This window comes from Arachis hypogaea, chromosome 15 (genome assembly GCF_003086295.3).
Source record: "Arachis hypogaea cultivar Tifrunner chromosome 15, arahy.Tifrunner.gnm2.J5K5, whole genome shotgun sequence".
NCBI classification, from domain to species: Eukaryota; Viridiplantae; Streptophyta; class Magnoliopsida; order Fabales; family Fabaceae; genus Arachis; species Arachis hypogaea.
In genome coordinates this window covers 124,095,883-124,100,626 of record NC_092050.1, presented here as the reverse complement: position 1 = coordinate 124,100,626, position 4,744 = coordinate 124,095,883, and positions in this window count along the sequence as shown.

The following is a 4,744-nucleotide window of genomic DNA, read 5'->3' as shown; positions in this document are numbered from 1 at the left end:
TTTACACGTGCCTAGGCTGTTTCCAGAGTTAAACGCCAGGTTGTAACCTGTTTCTGGCGTTTAACTCCAACTTGTAACCTGTTTCTGGCGTTTAACGCTAGAATGCAACATGGAACTGGCGTTGAACGCCAGTTTACATCGTTTATCCTTGAGCAAAGTATGGACTATTATATATTTCTGGAAAGCCCTGGATGTCTAATTTCCAACACAATTGAGAGCACACCATTTGGACTCCTGTAGCTCTAGAAAATCCATTTCGAGTGCAAGGAGGTCAGAATCCAACAGCATCTGCAGTCCTTTTTCAGCCTGAATCAGATTTTTGCTCAGCTCCCTCAATTTCATTCAGAAAATACCTGAAATCACAAAAAAATACACAAACTCATAGTAAAGTCCAGAAATATGAATTTTTCCTAGAAACTAATAAAAATATACTAAAAACTAACTAAAACATACTAAAAACTACATGAAATTACCCTCAAAAAGCGTATAAAATATCCGCTCATCAGCTTGTAAGACATAATTTGAAAAGGGAGATATGAAGTAGATTTGATTTTTCACCCCTATATTTAACCATGTTCTATTCAAAATTTGTTTGACAGCTTGGGTTATATTTTGAGCATAAGTTTGAGCAACATTGTTCACTCTTGCTTCATTTAAAATCCGATTTGGATCATCCCTCCTATTTACAATGATTGGAGGGTTATTAGCATGCATTCCATGTATTTGTGGTAGAAATGATTGATTAATTGCTCCTACAATATCGTCGACACGTTGAGTTATCTGCTCTATCCTTGCATTATTAATTTCTATCATAGGATTTAATACTGTAGCCATTTGCTGTGTAAGCATATTGACCAAATTATGATAGTTATCCTCAATTTTTTGTCTAAACACAACCAAAGATTCAACTTTTTTAGGAGACGTTGTTCTGACAGAAACTTGTCTCGATATCTCTGGAAATATGGAGGTACGTCCTCCACTAGTTGGTAACCTTATTGGGGTCGCCCATGTGCCCTTTGTTGGAATGACATTTGGAATTACTACATTAGGTTATAAGGACATGGGAACCGACCCTAAATATGGGGGATTGTTCATCAAATATTGATAAGCATTATAATTTGCCATATTAGGATTTTTGTCAGTTGGTATACCCACGGGAGGATAACCTGGAGGAGGCGTTGGGTTATACAAGGAGTTATTCCTCATAGTGGTTATGCCTCCTATAGATCCCATGTTATGATTTTTCATTGGTGGAGAGTAATTTGGAGGCAATCCATATGGAGGCCGTGTATTGGGTACAATAGAAGGGACTCCTTCTGTGATTAGATGGTTCATCCTTTGACTTGATAGGGCAGCCTCCGCCTCATCCCTCTAGTATTTTCATCAGAGTCATTATTCGACGTATCTGTCAAAGTTGAAGCTCTATCGGACATTATTAATTTGCCACTGCGTAATTACATACACAATTTTGACACACTATCTTAACTCAGGGTTCCACTGGGTGTGCAATTTGCTTCACTTGATTTTTATTAATCTCGACAGGGTATTGAATCAAGCTTGTATCAAGATCTCAATTCAAGGAGCAGATGCGACTCCTCTGAAAAAGAGTGGGCTCGACCTGAAAATTACTTAGTATTAGTGTCAAAAGTGAATTTTGCAATACAATGCAGGTAATAAAGTGAACTTGAAATAAAAAAAAATAGAAAATAGAGTCGAAATTGTTGGAAATGCAAAAAAAAAACTGAATAGCAAATAAAAATGAGTAAATTGAAATAAGAAATTTAAATAAATAAACAAAAATAACAAAGCAACAATAAAAAAAACAAATAACTGAATCAAAGTAACAAAAAAGAAACAAACAGAATTAAATTGAGATTAAGAGAAATTAAATAATTGAATAAAAAGAAAAAAAATACTAAATGTTGGAAAAGAAAAGAAAACAATAAAATAAACAAAGAAAGAAAATTGACTCTAGATACTCACTTGCATTTGCACTCTATGATCTTCCGTTGCGTCACTGAGATTGAAAATTTTTTGTAGAACTTTGGGTGACTATGAAGTGTTTTTATTATTGTCCCTAAATTCTTATGAACTTTTCTTATTTATAGAGCATAAGAAGTGAGTTGCAGAATGTCCCTCTCTTGACATGATCTAGCTTCTCCCTTTTTCTCAGGGTCTTCATGATCTACAACCTTGTCTTGACCACGAAGAATCTTGACTCTCAAGTCTGACATTCCACATCCTCTCTTACCTTGGTCTCTAAGTTTCACATTCTGTATAGCACTTCTAGATAACATCACATGTGATTATCTCATTTCGACTTTAGAAGTTATTGACTTGACTCTCTTTCCATGATAAATCGAACCATTGTGCTAACATTCTTGTGGAACAACTCATATGTTATGCCATTTTGACCTACATACTATCGACTCTACTATTTATATGGGTCAAACGTCATTTTATTTCACCATGATTGAGTTGTTCATGATGTCGAATTTTTGTGCTAATAATTATATTATTAGGAAGTGATTAACTTGAATGTTATAATTTTTTTAATATATAATTTTCATCAACATTTTTATTCGAAGGTTATAATGATGTCCAACCAATAAATTTTGATTTAGTAGATAGATAAATCTCTTATTTTAATAAAAATTGTTAATAATCCGATCAGAAAATGCTATTATTTGAAGAAATATACTCACTTTAATAATATAAAACCTGCAACTACTGTAACTACCAACAAGTTCAAAGCGACCATGCTTTTGAATCCAAAATGATAACATCGTCTATTTTATTTGCACAAAACCTAATAGTGAAAAAATCATTAGGAAAAAAAATGAAAATTAATATATTTTAGCATATATTTAATTAAATGATTTATTAATAGTGGTATAACTTTTTTTTAAAGTTTTTTATTAATAATGAATAATCCATTTTTTAGTCATTTCTACGAAGATATTACTCGAGATTCTAAAGATTAATTTATGGACCAAAATTAATTGGATATTTATTACATTGGTCTAATTATTATTCATATAACATTATTAGTTAAAAAAGTTAGAATTATTTTTTAATTTTAAAACAGCTTATTATTAATTAAGGACGATAAAGAAATTAGAAAAAATCCATTAACTTTTGTAAGGAATATAAATTTTCTTACGACTTCTGTCATAGTTTATTATCATATTGATTAAAATTCTTTCCTATCATTGAACAAAAGCAAATTGGTCAAAGATAAATTATAAATAGGAAATGTTGGGGATCAGCATTTTCATTAAAAAATAGATAATTGACCTAGTATTAGATCAAATATAAGACAAATATAAGGAAAAAAATATTGACTAACTAACATATTTGATCACAATTGCTTCTAGTTTTAATTAATTCATAACTTTATATTGATCACAAATTGCTTCTAGTCATATTGATTAATACTTTTTTCTCTAATGATTTTTTCACTATTAGGTTTTGTGCCAATAATATAAAATAGACGATGCTATATATCATTTTGGGTTTAATGAGCATGGTCACTTTAAACTTATTGGTAATTATAGTAGTTGAAGAACTTTCATATTATTAGAGCGAGTCTATTTCCTCAAATAATAGTATTTTCTGATAGTATTATTAAAATTTTCTAATAAAATAAGAGATTTATTTATTTACCAACTCAATCAAAATTTATTGGTTGGACGTCATTATAATATTCGAGTTAAAAAAAAGATCGAATAAAAATGTTGATGAAAATTATGTATTAAAGAAAATTATAACATTTAAGTTAATCACTTCTTAATAATATAGTAAAAAATGACAAATAGAAACTATTAAAAAATTATATCTCATAGAGATAGGGAAAAAATATTTTTTATTTAAAAATAAGTATAAAAAAATAATTAAATCTCAGAATGCGCATGGATAGAAAATTGGAACAAATTGCGCATGGCCATCTTAGAGGGCAGAGCACACGAAATAGAATTGCACTCCATTTTAAGGAAGGCGCACACGAAATGGAGCCTCCAACTCACATGCATCACCCACGAAATAGAGCTTCCAACGCAGGCAGGGCAGATGCGAAATGGACTGTGTCAGTTCTCCTTCCAAGCTGGAGATGTTGGACATGAAATAGTGATTTCCAGTTGGGAACACACGAAATGGGTACAAGATTCTGGTGTACTACAAACGAAATGAGCCAACTAAGTGTGTACCGCACACAAAATGGAACCAAAATTAGGCTATATAAACACTGCGCCACCAGAACTCATGCCACAACTTCAATTTGCCCTTCTTCTACTCTCTCTTTCTCACCGTGAAACCCATTTTCATAAATTTTGATATCTTCTACTTTTGTTGTGGAAATAGCATCTGAACACATATATGTGATCGTATATCCAAATGGAAAAATTTCTCACACATCTGAGGGTGTAACATTTATGTGTGTTATGATCCACTTTGGATAATGATTCCTCTGTAAACATCTTTTCAACAACTGAAAAATTTGATTCTAATGAATACTGGGTTGATTGGAAAAAAGGAGATCAGGGACTTGGCTTACAGGATGCCAGTTGCATTAGCCAGTTCATTTGCTTATCAAAAAATGCAGATTAAATCTGACCAGTATGTTTTGATGATGTTTTCTTATCATCGTAGCATTGCAAGCATCTATTCCATGAAACTTTGTGTGCAGCTTCAAGATGTTGGTGGTAGCTCGTCTAGTTCGAATAATGTGGAGGAAATTCGAAATTTC